Raw genomic sequence first — 19086 nt, forward strand, 5'->3', positions numbered from 1 at the left:
ACCACAAAGACACTTAAAGCAATGAGATGTCAAGTCTTTAACTAATGGGATTATACAGTAAAGGACTCTTTAAGATGCCTTGGCCTAAATGATCCAGTTTCTGTAAAGACCTTATTGTAGGTCAGCAGTTTAGACAGTGGACAATAGCCCTACTTAAAAATTGTGGCGCACAATAATTCAAAAAATTCAGCAAATCGAAAGAGCTTGATTTTATAAACTCTTCTAATATATATTCATAAGCTTTCCTAAGCCAGCTGTGTGTGATGTTCATTCGGAATGCTTGTAGTTATTTTTATAGATAGATGGATTTATATAGAAATGTCAATGCTTTTTTAAAACCTTTTCTCTATTTTGTTTTTAATTAGTATATGAACAAATGGAAATACATTTTTTCCCTGCATGGTGACGGGGTTGCTGTTTTATAATCACATTTCATACTGTTGTGGTGACAAAATGTAGCCAAATAGACATCTCTGCTATTGATCAATATTTTAAACATAAATTGCATAGCAGTGTTAACCTCTCTAAAAGGGAAAAAGTACACATGTGAAAAACACATTCTTCCCCCAGTCTGGAAAGCTTGTCAAAGTTTATGACTATGGAAAAGTGGTTGGAAGTGACTAATCTGCCTTTAATAGTCAAGGTGCTCTGTTTTGTGGTATCCTACCTGTTTTGCTTAACCTACACGGCTATATTCTGAGGGGAATGGTTTTACTGGTTTTTTTAAAAAAAAATATTGTAGCTGTTTTAATTGTTTTTGTCAGGGGCTCAGGAGCAGAAGCACAGGGAAGAGGGGAGATGGAGAGCGAAGGGGAAGAATCTGAGGGCAGCATAGGAGAAGAGGACAGTGGCCCGAGAGATTCCATGAGCCTCTCCAGTGAATCGGAAGATTCACAGAAGGGGGTGCCGGTGGCCAGGGCAAGGGGGGTCCCAAGGGGGACACTCCAGAAGCAAGGGGCCAGCGGGGACTCCCAGAGCAGCAGTTGGAGATCAGGACCAGCTTCCCCACCTGAGCATAGTGGGGGGGAAGAGTCCCAGGTATCGGGGGTAGCGTCTCCCCCAGCAGGGAGAGAAGAGGAGTCAGGGCTGACCACGCCTCCATCGGAGAGTCAGGCAACGGAGGGGAGGTCAGGTCCAGCTAGCATCCCGGAAGAGGGAAGCAGTGACAGAAGCAGTGCAACGGTCAGGAGGAAGGTCACTGGGTTGGCGCGAGAGCCAAGTTCAAAAGTACAGGCGCGCGGGGCAGCAGAGAACGAGGATTGGGAACCGGGTCCTAAAGCCCGCCGGAGACAGGGGGAGGAGTCAGGGGACTCAGCGTCAGAAGAGTCCAGAAAGGGGAATGCCCCAGCGGACAGGAGGACCCAGAGGAGAAGAGAGCAGAGGAAGAGGTGGAGCAGGGCGAGAATCTTAAACTGGTGTTAGGGGGGAGGAGATTCAGATGGAACTTCGGCGGTCTAAGGTTTAAGACGTAGAGCTGCGCACTACGGCTTTGGAATGGAAACTGAACTTCAATAAAGACTTTTGTATATAACGACGACCTGGCGTTGGTCCTCTGTGAGCTGGGACCTTGGGCAGCTCTGACAGTTTTTATAACTGTATATTATGTTGTTGCAGCCTGCATGGTCTGGGACCTCTTATAAATATCTACATATACCTACATAGCGTATATAAATAAGATAATCCAGAAGAAGTTAGTTGTCCCATTTGAAGTCAATGGGGCTTAAGTTAGTCACAAGCAAGGACTCCGTCTCCATTTAAAATTAATTTGTACATGCAATTTGAGAGCCATAACCCAACTGAGCTTTGTTTATGCTGCTTTGCCTCTCCTAGTGCGTCCCCGCTTAAGGCTGAGCTGCTTGTCCACTGCTGGATGTTGTTGTTGTTTTAAAAAAAGTCCTGAATAATTATATGCAATATATACATATATGTAGAGGAGTTGAGCTCTATGCAATATTTCTGCAGCATAACTTTATAAATAAAATTATAAATACATGTGTGTTGCAGTATATACAGTTGCAGTATGCATTGATGTACAGTGGTACCTCAGGTTACATACGCTTCAGGTTACATATGCTTCAGGTTACAGACAGCGCTAACCCAGAAATAGTGCTTCAGGTTAAGAACTTTGCTTCAGGATGAGAACGGGAATTGTGCTCCAGCGGTGTGGCGGCAGCAGGAGGCCCCATTAGCTAAAGTGGTGCTTCAGGTTAAGAACAGTTTCAGGTTAAGTACGGACCTCCGGAACAAATTAGGTACTTAACCCGAGGTACCACTGTATCTGTTTACTTGCACTTTCCTTTGGGAAACCTGATGAATGTGAGTATAATATTATAATCAATAATGCATATTATATACAATAATTGTTCATATTTTTAGCAGAATGAGGGGGCGGGGACCTTGCTTATTGTCTAGATTAAATAGTGATATGACAAATAGATAAAAATTGTACTCGGCATCAAGATTTTCAGAAATTATTTTATTTATTATTTATTTCATAAAGTTTATACACCGCTTGATTGTAAAAATCTTCAAAGTGATAAGATAAAGATAAATCTATTAAAATAACCTTGACTTTCTAAGTTTTCTGGGTAGACAAGAATGTTTTTAGCAGGTGCCAAAAAGATTACAGTGAAGAGGCTTGCTTGATCTCAATAGTTCCAAAGTGCAGGCACTGCCACACTAAACGGTCAAGTTCTTACAAATATGGGAAAATGGGTATTATGTGGCACCTGCAGCAGTGTGGGGTGTATGGGGTAGTACCACTGGTGAGGGACAATGTTGTGCTAAACCCAGGGAACGGCTTCGACTGGCAGGCTGAACCAGATGAGAATAGCTGATGGGTCCCAAACCCTCAATGCGTTAGGGACTCCCCCTGAGGCAAAGGCAGGCCCCGGTGGATTGGGAGGGTGAGACTAATGGGTCTAACAGTCCAGAAGGCAATTTCTGGGCAGATGAAGGTGATGGAATATATGGAATTGGCGGAAATGACTGGCAGAATCCGAGACCAGGGAGAAGAGTCGGTAGAAGAAGATTGGAAGAAATTTAAAGACTACTTACAGAAATATTGTAAAATCAATGAATGTTAGAATGATGTCGGAATGAAGTTAAGTGGTTCTTAGCAGTAACGCTAGAAAGGGGTAGGTGAAAATGGATTTTTAACAGGCGAGAAAGTAAAGTTATAATATATTAAGATAAGGGATTAAGATAAAAATAAAGAGGGAAAGGATTTGCTGAGTTAACCAATTGAACTGGAATACAAAAAAGGGAGGTGTGGGGAGGTCAGCGAAACAAGTAAATGAAAGATAAGTTATGGAATGATGGACTTATATATATATATATATATAAAGAACAGAAGGCAATTTCTGCCTGTGCTGTAGAGGGAAATGAGAGGCAGATGGGGCTTATCCACCTGGGAATGTAGCCCATCTAGGAGAAGGAAAATTCTGGTTCAAACCTATGCTGCCTTCTTCAGGAGAAGAAAAGGCTAAGCAGTAAACCCTACACAAATCCAGGGTAGAGTCCCTGAGGTGGTTGGATGGCGCCTTGCATGCCTCCTTCTGGCAACTCCTGCAGCCCAGCTGGTGCCAAACGTATTGCTTTGCTATCTTTTGGAGCACATCAGTGAGGCCAAGAGGAGGATATTGGCATCTGGGCAGCCCAGGAGCTCCAGACACACTGCCCAGGCTTGCACCCCAGGGAGGTCCCTTCGGTGGAGCTAACTCAGCTGCTTGACTTCACCTCTGGAGGGGCATTCCAATGGCTCTCAAGGCAGACAGGTGCCAACAACAGCAGTGCCAAAATTCCACCCTTAGTCACAAGTCTTGATTGTAATGCACTGTGATCTGCAGTTTCAGGTGCATCATTCCAGGCATATCAGTACCTTTTTCTTTGCTGTTGTTGCTTATTTAAGCTTTTATTTAAGCTTTTCTTTTTTATAAGTAAAGCTGGAAGCACGAGAGAGAAGAAAGATATTCACAGTGGCTCCACAGCTGAAAGTTGAATCTGGGTTTTAAAAAATAACAGATGTAAGTATTAAAAAGTAACCCCCTCCCACTGAGATTCTGAGCTGATTTCCCTCTCCCTACAGTTGCCATTTAATAAATATGCAGACAAACTATGGTTTTAATGCAATGTCTAGTTCTGATCTGTCCGTACCTCTTTAAGGTCTGAGCTGCTCTCAGCTTCATTTCTTCAGATGTGGGTTATACCAGCTTTCAAATTAGAGCTCATTAAGAGCATTGATTTGGTCACTGAAAAACTCTGTGATCCAGCAGATACCCAGCTCCTCTTTTTCCCCTGCAGAGATATCTGAATAGTGTTAATTTTGATCCAGCAATCCCTGCACATGGTTTAGTGGGAGTTTTGTTCGTGTGGAGACTGCATGATCAAGACTTAGCAAATATGTGCAAATATTTGAATAGACCAAAAAGAGAGGGGAAAAACCCAACCCTAGGAAGAATTAAGATTTGCAGTTCTGTGAGATTGCTTTCTTTATGAATAATTTTCTTCAAATAGCTAGTGGAAAGCAACAGTATTATTCGATCAGTGGAAAGAGTCAAATCTCCTATGATCAAAGTTTTCATTCTGGAAGTTTCTGTGTGATCTAACCTTGTGTTTGCCTTACTATAAAGGCAAACAATGTTTTTTCAGGAAGTTAAAGGTGATATTCCACTACGGATTTTGTTCCGCTTGACTGGTTTACCCAAACAACACTGAAATGAGTGTTCATGCTGCTTTCCGATGTGCTTTTGTGTGGGTTGTGGGTGTGCTGAAAGTTCCCTCAGGTGCACAGCTGGACAGACTGGGCCCATCTAACAAATGGTCAAATTCCACAATGGAAGTTGGGGTCATCTATCAGTATCAAAAGAGAAGATGATAAGAATCTCCACAGTAAATGGCAGACCAATTAACAGAATGCAAACGGCTGCACTGTATATAAGAATGACCACTATTAGTCCAAAAATGTCCTCAAAATATTCTTAAATATATGAGACTTATGAGACCAGTATCTCATTATTTGTTTTAAGATTTTACACTCTATTTTTGGTTTGCTTCATATTTTATGTGCATCATGACTTAGCACTTAGACTTATTTGACTTAGACTTATTTGTAGTTTGTTTAGTTTGTTGTATACTCTTATGGTTTTCTATTGACACCAAATCCATGCCCTCCAAGAGTTCCGATTTTCTAGGGACAGTCAGTGCTGGAATTACAAAAACCATCCCAGCTTCTGATTTGATCCTGGAATGTTCCTGTTTCCCCTGCTGCTTTGGGGATCAGGAGCAGGACCTAGCGCTTGTCCTGAGCAACAACGGTGACTGCAGCTGTGGCTGCGAGAGAGTACCGTGTCAGCCTGCCCATGGCCTCTGCAGCGCTGCTGTTGCTGCCTCGCCCCTTAGGCTGCTCCTAGCGGCTGCTGTCGTGTGGGCAAGGAGGAAGCGAGGCTCCCATCCCCAAGGCCCAGCCCTGTGTGATACGCTGGCTCTGAGAGGCAGGCAGAGGGCAGGGGCACCCTGGGCAGCAGCGCAAGGAGTCTACATCTTTTTTTTTTAATGCTTTGTGTGTCTGCATCCAATCTTTAAAATTTATTTATTTGTGCATGTTTTTCTTTTTGCAAACCTATCAAAGTATAAAATAATTAAAAAATGCATTAAGGGGTTTCCTCAAGTGGCGGGGGGCATGTGTACTGCATCTCATTGGTGTCGTGGGGGCAGCACTCACCCTTCTTCTGATAAGAAATGCTCTGTGGGGAGGGGGGACAAAAATGGGGAGTCAAGGAGGGTCAATTGTGGGGGGAGTGAGAAATGTCCCTATTTTCACCTGAGGAGTGTTGGAGGGTATGCAGATCTGTTACTGTGTATGCTACTATTATGGAAATTCAAATTTTGGTGCTTTATGGCTCTTTTGGAAAAGTGATGTTTGTTGTCCTTGTTGTTAAAAAATTAATAACAAATATTTTTGAAAAGAAAAGAGAGGAAACAAAATGCCAATGATGTAGGCTGTGGGTTGTATTAGGAGTAGACTCAGTGAAATTAATGGGCATGACTAATTTATGCTTGTTAATGTCAGTGGGCCTACAAGTGAGCAGAATTCAGTTGCCTTTAACCCTGTGATGCTACTTCCCACCACAGTCCACATTTAGCTGGACCTCTGATGCTGCTCACTAACTGCCAAAGTTTGGAAAGAGGGAACAAACCATCCTGATTCTGAACATCCAGCTTTTATAATGGCAAAAAGTTGTTTGGTTCATCCACCTGAATTAAGAAGGCACAACTATGAAGCAACAAAGCACTGGATTCTGTGTATCATTTGCTAAGCGTATAGCTTAATATGGCATGATCAATTAAATCCTTTGGGAAGAGTGCAGGATAGAGCTTGTGCTGGGTTGGCTTATTTGAAGCTGGTCACCCAAACTTCAGTTTAGTTGAATTACAACTTCATAAACAAAGAAGAGAGAGTCTCAAAAGAAATTGTGCCATCTAGCCAAGGACAGAGGTGTTAGAAGAGTTATCGAAACATAATAACATAACATTTTCCCCATAGTACCTACCCAGTGCTTGACATTGTAGTTAAAGAAGTTTTGGTCTTTGAAGCTAAGTTATAATGGAAAATCACTGTCCTTCCTCTGTTCTGAACACCATGCTAACAGTGTTCCTCCCTGTGCTGCTTTCTGAAAAAATAGCCAGGGTTTGTGTGGCCTGCATTACTGAGTATACAGAGAAAAAAGTACAAACATGATACTGTCAGTAATTTCATTCTCCCATTGCTGATGTAACATGATACATGTTGACATTTCTGTACAGTTATGTCTGGGAACGGAAGTGAACTTCTGTAACTTCCGCTCTTTGTTTTCTCTCTGCTCTCGAACAGAGAAGACGGGTGTGAGGCACTCAGCTCACACTGGCCATGTTTGTTGTTTTAACCTGCTGTAAATAATAAAGAAATTTGAAGTGCTACATATCTGAACCGTCTACTTCCTGCTGCAACTCTGCTGCAGCCCGGAGGGGGTTTTTCATACCTCCCCCTCACATGGGGGGCTGCCAATAGGTACTGGGTGCAAAATCTGGGTTCTGGAGAATACCAGCTTGCATTGAAAACAACAGCATCATGTAGTCTTTATGGCTAGAAACTCCATAGCCCTGCTGCTCTCCAGGTATTGTTGGAAAGCCTCTCCCTCGACCCCTGGCTAGGCTGCCTGGGGCTGAGAGGAACTGCCGTCCTGTGACATTGCCCCACAGGTTCTCCAACCCAGGGGACTTCAGCACTTGATGACCACAAAGAAGGGTATTTTTAAGCAAGACGTGTGGGGAACCATAATAATAATAATTTATTATTTATACCTCGCCCATCTGGCTGGGTTTCCCCAGCCACACTGGGTGGCTACCAACAAAATATTAGAATACAATAGTCCGTCAAACATTAAAAGCTTCCCTAAACAGGAATGAAAGAGGTTTGATATTCCAATTTCTGATTATTCAAAACATGCATAAAAGTGGGCTGATGAGTTTATACCTTCCTTATGGGAAACCCATTTCACACTTTGACAATGATTAGTTTGGTGCCCAGGTCAAAATATAAGCAACTCATTAATGTGAAGTACCACTATAGCCCTTAATATTTTAATCATGATTACTAAAAACTCCAGGTTACCTCAATTCGTAATATTTTTCCTTTGCATGCATAATGCCAAACAAACACTACAAAAATACCTTCAAGCTTCTGATAACGCAAATATTTTAGATGTTCAAACCATAACCACACCTAATAGCAAAGGTGTCTCTTTTGGCATTTGCCCTTTTTGTCTTTTGCCCTTTTAACTCTGCCCCCACATTATTGTCATACCAGCCCTTTGAGAAGGGCTAGGTTGTGACCCACCTAAGGCCATTCAATGAGATTCAAGGCCAAGCAGGGTCTGAACCCATCTCCCCAGTCTTCCTCTGACAATCTATCGGCTATATATTTAGGTTGCTAATATGGAGTTATCCTGATGCTTTTCATACTTGTTCCCCTCCCCACTCCAGATATTTCAAATCAATATGTAATAAAGGATCTAATTAAATCCATTCATGACACATATTCTCAAAATCATACTTGAAAGGAAGACCTTTGTTACCTGAGTGATAAAAATCTTCCTATATGGCATTTCTATTGTTCTCACAAATGGTCCTCCTCACTTTTGATTGACAGGTCAAGCCATAGCTCTTTTGATTATGAATGAGGCTAAAGTGTCTAGATATAAAATGGACATTTTACTGAAGGTCTCCTGGTGAGCACTTCTGGACTTTATGCCACTACACATGGGAAATTAGGCTTAAAAGAAGCAAAGGTTTCAAGGAGCAAATATGGAGCCAGAATTAGACAGTTTTATAATTGATCCACAAGTACCTGCTGTACTTGAAATGCTGCTGCCTTTCTTGATAGGATTTGCTCCCTGAGCAGTGGAGTTTTAATTTACACAAAGATGAACTGGGGCACTCTGATTCAAACTAGTGGTATTTTACTTTCACATCAAAATTGTATTTCTTCAAAACTGCATAAGCAACAGTTAAATAGCGCCACAAAAATGGGGAATGGTTGATTTTTTTTGCAAAGAGAAGTAGGCAGTACAAAAGCTGGTGGAGCACAGTGGCTAGGATGAGACCCCTAAAATATGGCAAATCATGTAGTCCCTCACCCCCACCTTGACCCCAGCAGATGGCTTTTAAGGAATAAGCCCACTATGGGGTATGTTAAACAGAGGCTGGAAGGCCTCCTGTCATGGATTTTCACAGGCAACCACCCCCAGTCTGAGACATTTTGCTGCCTGAAGTGGAACACAAATAGCAGCGGTACCCCCAGTAGGGACAACAATTTTTAAAAAGCTTTGCTATACTATTCAGAAATCAATTTCTGCCTTCATCTGTTTATTTATAAAAAATATTTATACCACTCATTCATTAAAAAAGAATCAGCAGTTTACAACACTTGTACATAAAAACCATACAAGAAAAAGCATATTAAAAAGTTGTAAATTAATACAAGGTCCTTGAACCAGGCTCAGTAGATGGGCAGCAAGCACGGACAATTCCACAGGTGGCACATGTTGTTGCACAGGTACCTCCATCTGCAATCAGCCCACCTGAATTTCGCATGAGCTGAACCCATCCCTCTGCTTCATGATGTTGCCCAAAGCTGCTCCCTTTCTCTACCATCATCTGTAAACCATGATCAAAGCATCTCAGAATGCTAAGAAAACTTACATAGCAAGATAATTCGGCAACATTTACATGACATAAAATTTAAATAGTCCCCCAAATATTAATAGGCTAATCAAAACATCTCATATCAATAAAGTTAAAGAATGCAATAATTCTTCATAAAGGTAAAGGGACCCCTGCCCATTAGGTCCAGTCGTGACCGACTCTGGGGTTGCGGCGCTCACCTCGCTTTATTGGCCAAGGGAGCCGGCGTACAGTTTCCGGGTCATGTGGCCAGCATGACTAAGCCGCTTCTGGCGAACCAGAGCAGCGCACGGAAACGCCGTTTACCTTCCCGCCAGAGTGGTACCTATTTATCTACTTGCACTTTGACGTGCTTTCAAACTGCTAGGTTGGCAGGAGCAGGGACCAAGCAACAGGAGCTCACCCCGTTACGGGGATTCAAACTGCCAATCTTCTGATCAGCAAGTCCTAGGCTCTGTGATTTAACCCACAGCGCCACCTGCATCCCAAGCATCTCAGTAAAGGTAAAGGTAAAGGTACCCCTGCCCGTACGGGCCAGTCTTGACAGACTCTGGGGTTGTGCGCCCATCTCACTTAAGAGGCCAGGGGCCAGCGCTGTCCGGAGACACTTCCGGGTCACGTGGCCAGCGTGACATTGCTGCTCTGGCCAGAGCCAGAGCCGCACATGGAAACGCCATTTACCTTCCCGCTGGTAAGCGGTCCCTATTTATCTACTTGCACCCGGAGGTGCTTTCGAACTGCTAGGTTGGCAGGCGCTGGGACCGAGCAGCGGGAGCGCACCCCGCCGCAGGGATTCGAACCGCCGACCTTTCGATCGGCAAGTCCTAGGCGCTGAGGCTTTAACCCACAGCGCCACCTGCGTCCCGAAGCATCTCAGTAGGCTTGTCTAAACAGGAATGTTTTTAAGCAGACTCCGAGTACAGTGAAGGCACCTCCTTGAACTCAATAGGCAGGGAGTTCCAAAGGGGCTGCCACACTAAACAGTCGAGTTCTTCCAAATGCAGAGAACGGTTATTATGTGGCACCTGAAGTAGAGCCAATTTCATTTATCAAAGCAGGTGAGAAGAGAAATAGAATAACATAATCCAAATGGCAGCAAAAATATTATGTTTTCTCTAAAACAAAATGTGACCCCACACAACCTGCACCCTGATGAACAAGGAGAATCCCTGCAGCAGGAGTCGGCCACTCAGGGTCCTTGCCCTCCCTGGACAGGCGGACGTGAGCCAGCAGGGAGCAGATCCTACAGGGCAGCATCCAGGTGGGTTCTGCCTCCTGCTGCCTGGGAGGACCAACCTGTAGGCCAGAGATGGGGAATCTTTGGTCCTTCACAAACTCAATTTCAACCATCATGGTCAATGGTCAGAAATGAAGGGAATTTTAGCCCAGCATCTGGGAGGCCAGAGGCACAGTTTCATCTCTGAACACCGCTAAGCTTAGTTGCAAGGCAAGTTGGCATCATGTTTGTTTCGAAGCTAGGAAACAACGATAGCAACACCTATTTTATTTTCAAGAGAATTCCGTCTCTCTTTTGCCATCAAGGCTCTACAAGCATGAAGAGAAATCTCAGGTCATGGCAAAATAACGCAGCCTTTAAACAAAGCTGTGTTCGTCACTGAGGGTTTGCTATGAAAGCCTTTTCTTCCTTTGATGTTTGTGGAAAGGGTGAGGGAATAGGTAAGACTTATAACAGTGCAGGGAAAATGTTTAAAACCAAGGTTCAGTATAAAGACTAGGTAGTGAAAAGGCCTTTTTATCAGTGTGGTATGTGACTGTACTGGAAAATAAATGGGAAAGATAGAATAGTTACTTTTAAAAAAAGCCATTGGTGCTGGTTTTTGTCAAGCCGTGCTTCATTTGTATTTTTCACAAGCTGGGAATCCAGCGGCTGCTGAACATGAAGTTAATTTTTTGTATTTTAGCAGGTTTTATTGGATTAATATATAACAGGGCAGACTCTGATCTTATTTACACTGATGGAGTAATCCCATCGTAGCTCCGTCAAACTAATCAGATTTGTAGCCAATGAATGCCTGGAAATAGTTTGCTATCTCAGAGGGGGATAAAAGGGGGAATCTATTTTATTTTTCATTTCATCTTTTCAATTTATTATCTTGAGGGATCACATATCACTCTGATACAAGACTTTTTGATTATCTCTTCAAGTCAATAGAACACATTTCTGAGAGTAAGCAAAAAGGGAGGGAGCCTCGTGTTGCGCAGAGGGAGGGTGGGAGGGGAGAATCCTGCCCTCTGCCTATCAACCTCAGTCTCTTAGTCTGACAATTTTGTAGTTGCCCCAGAATCAGAGTACAGTGGTACCTCGGGTTAAGAACTTAATTTGTTCCGGAGGTCCGTTCTTAACCTGAAACTGTTCTTAACCTGAAGCACCACTTTAGCTGATGGGGCCTCCCACTGCCGCTGCGCGATTTCTGTTCTCATCCTGAAGCAAAGTTCTTAACCCGAGGTACTGTTTCTGGGTTAGCGGAGTCTGTAACCTGAAGCGTCTGTAACCCGAGGTACCACTGTAATAGTTTGGGTGCTACTGCTAAATCATAATTATTTTCTAAATTGTAAATGAATAGGTGCAAATTGTGGTAGAGGGTTGAAAAATATGTTATCAACAATGACGAATTGTAGGATTTTTGTAGTCAAAACTAGAAAAAGTAGAAGAGAGAATGCCTTGTGTGTGTACCTGGAGACTGAGAGCAAGAGGATAAATGTTGCAGGGCTTGTTGTCCTCTCCCCGTGTCCCAGCGTCAGTGAAATGCAGCTGTGATGGAAGAACATCTATTTTTGCATGCAGGAAGTCCCGCGGTTCAACCCTTGGCGTCTCCAGGTAGGGATGGGAAACCCTGGAGAGCTACTGTCAATCAGTGTAGACAATACTGAGATAGATGGGCCAATGGTCTCACTGGGTATAAGGCAGCTTACTATGTTCCTAGGACCTTACACCACCACAGTCTGTTTCAAGGTGATCATCAAATTTGACCTCTCAACTCGCATTTCAGTCTGCTTACTTGTCCTATGGACCTCAATGGGAGCCACTGAAAACCAAAGCTGTCCTCTAGTGCTTTCCTCTGCCATGGGTTGCATTTCTAACAGCTAATCACTGCTTTCAAAATACTGCTTTCAAGGTTGACTTCCAACATTTATACGGTGTGTTATGCATACTATGAGGTATGAATTTGACAGAAAATAAACTCAGAACTTGTCAAAATTTTAACCTGAAAGGCATCAAAAAATCGACTTTGGGAACTTGCTAAACCTTACCCTCTCAGTTACTGAAACATCTTACTATATCAGTGTCCCAAATTACCTGGTCAAACCTCAACCTCGTAGGCACTTTCCTTCATTCTTGCCATGATGAAGCATGCTGGGCTAAGGATTTTGCCTCTCCCTTTGTGCACAGGTTTTGACTGGTCACTTACCAGCAGGATTCCACCCCCAGTCAAGGGTGGGCCTCTCATGGCAGATCTGCGGGGAGAATCGGGACTCTTTTTCACCCTGGTTGCTAATCATAGAAGCTGATATAAATATCACATGACAATCAAGCATTGCTAATTAATATGTAATTCCCATTAGCTTTCTTTCAAAGGGTTCATTATGCTGAACAAAATAACTACCCATTCAAACAATTTCATTTTGTATGAAGAAGCGCAGAAGGGAAAGGATGACTTTAAATGAATTGTACAACAATGACGGTAATAATATTCGTCTGAGAGAACTATGGGAAGGTAACAAAAGGGCTTACAAACTGAGTGCATTACAAAGATGCTTTTATACCTGAAAATGTGTGGTGTCCTACAAAAAGGGATGAGAAGGCTTTGAGGTTTTCGTATAAATACCCAAAGATTGTTTCAAAGTTTGTCTCCTTGGAGGGGGCCAATATCTCCACTGGAACTCACCCAATCTCTCTTCTCTTCTGCCATTTAATGTTTTTAAAAACATGCTAGCCTTTCTGTCTTGAGAGGACAGTGAGAAACTGTCCCAGAAACCTTCACTCGGTGTACAGTACATGTGTGGGATATTCCTCTCCCACTATCTGGCAAATCCTGTATCTGTAACGACAACTTCATCTTGGTGCTGCACAAGATGAGGGACAGGACCATAGCTCAGAGGTAGGGGCGTGCAAGACTAATTTCTGAAACTCTGGCAAATCCCTGCCAGTCAGCATAAGCCATATGGAATTGGATGGACCTGATTCAGTTTATGACACCTTCCCAGGCTCCTTCTCTGCTCTGCTTGAGATGTGGAGCTGTGCAGCATCTGAGCTGCCAAAGGCTGCTTCAAGTCCCTCCTTTGAAATTACTATGGGGCAGGAAGGTCATTTTAAGTTTCAGTGGGTCTAGTAAGATTTTCAGCAATGTTTAAAGGCCCACTCTGGACTATGTTCAGGACAAAATGGCAAAAAAGCCATGTGTGTTAAGGCAATTTATTGAACCTCTTTGAGTGTGCGTGTGAAGTTGCGCATAAGCCACTGTGCTAAAATTTATCGGGTTTTTGTTGTTGTTATGTATTTTGTGTTTTTATATTGTGATTTTATGTTGTAACTGTCCTGAGACCTGCAATATAGGGTAGTATACATTTTTTAATAATAATAATAATAATAATGTATAAACCTGCAATGATCATTTGAATCTAACACTTTTAAATAAATGGCTGACTACAAGCAGGACTCCCACATCACTTTAAACCATAGCTAAGCCGCATGCTTGCATATGGAACAAAAATCTTAACTGCTTTGCTCTTCTCCTGCTCTTGCTGCTGCTACACTGCCAGGCGCTAATCCATGGTTTGCATTAGTGTTATGTTTGAACCAGGGTTTCCCCTAAACAAACTGCAAGTGGTAAGCCAAGAACAAACTTTGGTGTTAGCTCATGGTTTGCTTGGAGAGAAACAATCCAGAAGACTATGTTCAGACACTATTCTAAGCCAAACCATTACTTAGCTGCTAGCACTGTGGCAGTAGCAGGAGTGAGGGAAGTCCAAAATGGCCATGATTTTCACCCCTTGCACTGAATGTTGTGTATTCACCTTTAAACCACAGTTAAGCTTAATTGGTGACATGCAATTCAGGCCAATATGCAGATGTCTAGAACACACATACAATTAACAGCCTTTACAGAATTAGACAGTTCTCTTGGGAAAGGCTGTTGCATTGTGAATAGTAGCAAGTCTTAGCTAAATTCTACATAATACTAGTGGATAATCCTACATCTCTCATCTTAACCGCTCAGCAATGGAATTCAAATGACACTCCTGACAAAATTCAGAAACTCTTTATTTCATTGGAACACCCACATTACAGGAAGTAATTTCTGTCTTCTTCTTGTTCTGGTTATCATCTTCCAAACTCTAAAGAACCTGAACCTGCCTACCTTAAGGGTACCTGCCACACATACATTTTTGCCAATCTGAGACTGTCTGATGTGGGTTTCAGCAAAGCCCCTCAATTTGCTTAAGTAAGTTCAAGTAGGCAACAGAAGCTTTCTCTGTGGTGGCCCCTACTCACTAGAAATCTGTGTCCAGGGATGTCCACCTCTGCATTGAAAGTATTTTATACTAGAAGATGAAGCATTTTATATCGCAGAGTATCCTCTATCAGAAGGCCTTCCCCAAGTAGTGACTGGCTGCCATTTATTGGATTTATGTTGCAACTGTTTTAGTCTTTCTGGCATTGCATTTTACACTGTATTGATTCTATCATTTGTATTCATTGTAGTATTTGTGTGTGTGTGTTTCAATGAAATACGTACACATACACTCTTGGATATTGATTTTGAGTGCTATCCCTAAATAAAAGAAATGAATACATCATGAGAATGATATCTTTAAATCTCTACTGAGTCTCTACAGAGACATCTACTACCTAGTCAGAAGAAAACATTCCACATTTCTGATTATTCCAATTCAAAATGAAACAGGGCACTGTGGGGGGCAATGCTGTAGACTGCAAACCATTGGTACAAGAAAACAATAACACTGAACATCTCCTTGTGAATCAAAACAGTGCCATGCCTCATCTACTACACCGCTGGCACCTCTGTGGGTAAAAACAACCAAAATGTATCTGCCTGAGGGAAAGAATATGGAAAATTGATCAGCAAAAGAATGTCACCTGGATTCACTTTGTCTCAATTTGAGGACTCTCTGTTCAGAAGGAGCTTGAAAAATTCCATACAAAAAGGAGGTTTAAAAGCATAATTGTGTACAGCATGACAACCAAGGCTGGATCTGTTTCTGCTATTTTTCCAATTCAAAATGGATGATTCTGTTGATTTATTAAGTTTATTCCCCACCCAGCTGTGGGGAGCCCAGCTGTGGATTTCAGACGCTGTTCTTGGTCCATCTAACTAAATATTTTTCACCCTGACTGACAGCATCTTTCTAGGGTTTGAGGCAGGTCTTTTCCAGACCAGCCTAAGAGGGACTTAACCAGGGACCTTCTACATACAGTGGCTGAACCACTGAGCTATGATCTCTCCCTCTTACAACAAGAGGAATGTCCTTGCCAGAGGCACCAGCTTGCGAGGGTGATGGAGGGGGCAATGTCATGTGCATGGCATCAGGATGTCAGGAGGAGTCAGGGACAGAGCCAAACGCAGTGGCCACATGGCTTCAATGGCTGGTGGCTCCTCCTTCTCCTGGTGCTGCCACTGGCGGGAGGCTGCTTCAATCCTCCTTCCCCTTCATGGGAGGAGGAGGAGGAGGAGGAGGAGGAGGAGGAGGAGGAGGAGGAGGAGCTGGCCATTGGAGCCAGGCCAGGCTTCATCTCCATGCTTTCTGGACGTCGGGAGGCTCGGCCACCACCCCAAAAATACTGGGGCTCCCAAAAGGGCTTGGCCCCCAGTTTATGTCTTTTGCACAAGAGAATGAAGTGTCCCCCCAGTCTATAGGGATCAACAACAGCTCTTCAGGGTATCAAACAGGATTATTGGGCAGAATCCCCGCGATGGAGTGAGTTCCCGTTGTTCGGTCCCAGTTCCTGCCAACCTATCAGTTTGAAAGCATGTCAAGTGCAAGTAGATAAATAGATACCGCTCCAGCGGGAAGGTAAACGGCGTTTCCGTGCGCTGCTCTGGTTCGCCAGAAGCGACTTAGTCATGCTGGCCACATGACCCGGAAGCTGTACGCCGGCTCTCTTGGCCAATAAAGTGAGATGAGCACCGCAACCCCAGAGTTGTCCGCGACTGGACCTAATGGTTAGGGGTCCCTTTACCTTTACCTTTTATGATGACTGTATCATTTTAGAACAGTGATTCCCAACCTTTACAAGTAAGAGGGCCACTTCTTCACCTCATTTTTTTTGTGGACCTCCACATGCAAATTGTAATTTTAGTCTCCATTAATGGAGAGAATACAACACACAAAGGCTATTATGAACTCAGTAACATTTTAAATGAATTCACAAATGTGACAAAAGCAAAGTAAGCAAAAATTATTTAAGTACCAACCAATTCACGATTTAACCACTGAACAGAAACCCAAGCAATTAATTCCAAAGTGTATTCAAATTTCATAAATATAAATTCTTTTATTTCTCCAAAATACCCACTGATCAACACAATTAATCAACTAAAAAATGTATGAAAGGTAAATAAAAAATATATTTTTCATTATGATTCCATTCATTTATTTCTCCGGTATAACCAGTGATCAACTAAATGCAGATGTATTTACTTATTTCCAAGTGAATGCAATTGAATTAATCCCCAAAGGAATTAAAATGAAAGCTTTAATTGCCACTAATGTAATATATTCCTACATATAGCATCAGGGCTATCAACTGTATACTTCAATGAAATCCCTAATCCTTGTAAGTAACACAATTTATTATTTAATAAAATTTATATATCACTTGATTGTAATAATAATAATAAAAAACCAACCCACCGCAAAGCAGTTTACAAACAGTTAATAAAATCGAGAAAAAATCACAACCATATTTTAAAACATACAAAAGTTAAAATGCTAAAACAAATTTAAATTACCTCATCTAAGCATGTGGGTAGGCTTGTCTAAAGAAGAATAATCCTAGCAGATGCTGAAAAATGTACAGTGAAGGCGTCTGCTTAATCTCAATAGACAGGGAGTTCCAACGTGCAGGCACTGTCATGCTAAACAATCAAGTTCTTACAAATGCATTCCACTTTCTGAGCAAGACCCTGTCAGAGTGTAGAAAAGGAAGCCAGTGGTTGGGGGATTCACCCTAAGAGCTTCCCATCTGATCCCTCAAAAAGTGCCAAATATTCCCCCTTCATTATCAATCTCAGCCATTTTCTCCTGCATAAGTGGATAGCAACAAAGACTTTGGTTGAGCCCTCCTTGTCTTAGTTGTGGGATAACCAGCCTCATGTAACCAACATTCTCAAGTCTAATGAATGCATGAAGGGGTTAACACCATAGCCTAAGCTGTCCTTCCAGGCTGAGCTCACCTTGGGAGGGACCAGGTAATCAAGACTTTGTAAAGAACAGTCTACCTGAGAAGCTCAGTGAGTCAACTTGACTAATGTAAGGCTTTCTTAAAGTTTACCATAATGCATACATTTATTTAAATGTATGAAACTGAATCAGTAAATTAGCAGCCAGATGATTGGAATACCAGCAAATTCACATTGCACAATTAATCCGATTTGGCACTCTTTAGCTACATTTCACTTCCACCCCGAAACACTTTTTGTGATAAGTGATGGGAAAGGCACTAAGAAGTATGGCATGACAAATGCTTAACACAATATGGGATAACCTCCCCACAAACAAATCAGAATGAATGTGGAACAGTTGACATTGTCTAACCTCCATGCAAACCATTCGGGATGAATGCTCAATAAACAAGCATCTGTCTTGGATGCTTTGTTGAGATTCCTGCATTTCAGGGGGTTGGACTAGATCAGGGGTAGGCAACCTAAGGCCCGGGGGCCGGATGCAGCCCTATCGCCTTCTCAATCCGGTCCACGGATGGTCGGGGAATCGGTGTATTTTTACATGAGTAGAATATGTGCTTTTATTTAAAATGCATCTCTGGGTTGTTTGTGGGGCGCAGCGGCGTAGCGTGGGTTGTCAGCACCCAGGGCAAGGCAAGAAATTTGCGCCCCCTAACCTGGGGCAAGGCAAGTAATTTGCGCCCCTAACCCCTAACCTGCCGCCACTGCCAGCTTCTTCTTGCTGCTGCCTGGGCTGGTCGGGTGTGGTTCTCTCCCGCGCTCAGCGCTGCGCTGGGCGGCCGCTGTACTGTCCCTCCCCCAGACAGTCCCTCCCTCGCTCTCTCTCCGCTCCGCACCGCAACGCACACCTGGCACCCTCCCCCTCCACAGTGGGTGGCGACCCGGCAGCTCGGATCGGATTCGCACAGCCAGCACTGCAGTGAGAGAGAGTGAGTGAGCCAGGTAAGGGCAGAGAGCTGCGAGTGCGAGCGCGCCCCCCCCCAAATGTTGCGCCCGGTGCGGCTGGCCCCCCCTGCACCCCCCACGCTACGCCACTGGTGGGGCGTAGGATTTCGTTCATTCCACACACACCCCCCAATATAGTCTGGCCCACCACATGGTCTGAGGGATGGTGGACCAGCCCACGGCTGAAAAAGGTTGCTGACCCCTGGACTAGATGATGCATTGGGTCCCTCTCAACTCCTATTCTCTGATCTTATGACTGAAGTAACAGTGTCCGGATAAAGGGAAGGAACAGTACCACTCTATTCCATCTTGGTCAGACCCCACCTGGAGTACAGTGCCCAGTTCTGGGTGCCACAATTCAAGAAGGATCTGAATCACAGTTCTGCTATTTCTTGGCCTCTACACAAATGAGCAAGAGATAGAGGGGAAAGTTCCAGCCTGAGGGAGTTTCTCCCTCCCTCGCAACCTGTGC

This window comes from Podarcis cretensis (assembly GCF_951804945.1).
Source record: "Podarcis cretensis genome assembly, chromosome: 5".
Classification (NCBI taxonomy): domain Eukaryota; kingdom Metazoa; phylum Chordata; class Lepidosauria; order Squamata; family Lacertidae; genus Podarcis; species Podarcis cretensis.